Below are 553 nucleotides of genomic sequence, written 5' to 3' on the forward strand. Positions count from 1 at the left end.
TCAACAAACAGCTCGCCCTCACAAAGAATTAAGTTTGGCGCTATGGCATGGCTGATCGATATTCTTATCACTACCACTGGAATCATGAGAAAACAGATGAGAAGACACATACACGGGTCTCCTCATCTGTCTGTCTAACTTTTTTATGTATAATTGTTTATGTGTTAAAGTAAGTTGGCCTGACGTTTTTTATTATTTATTATTATTATTTATTTCCGATTAGTATGGTACGTGTTTGGTTTATCTGCTTCTTGATGCATATGCAGATACAACAATGAAAATACACGACACGGCCTGCCTTATACTGTATCAAACAGAACAGTGCATCCAATTGGTTAATTGTAGAGAATTTGTGAAACCGCAATGAACAACCCTCATCTGTTGATCAGGGAGGTGATATTTTAGACCTCCCTGATCAGTCGCTGTTCATCCTCCAATCAAACGACAGCAAAACCAGCATGAAAAAACGCGCTTGTTTTCAAACGCGGTCAAAGCTGCTTACATGACAACAGGAGGGTTAATAGTGTGACCGCGATTAGCGTACGAAATGTAT

This window comes from Apostichopus japonicus, chromosome 16, assembly GCF_037975245.1.
Source record: "Apostichopus japonicus isolate 1M-3 chromosome 16, ASM3797524v1, whole genome shotgun sequence".
NCBI lineage: Eukaryota > Metazoa > Echinodermata > Holothuroidea > Aspidochirotida > Stichopodidae > Apostichopus > Apostichopus japonicus.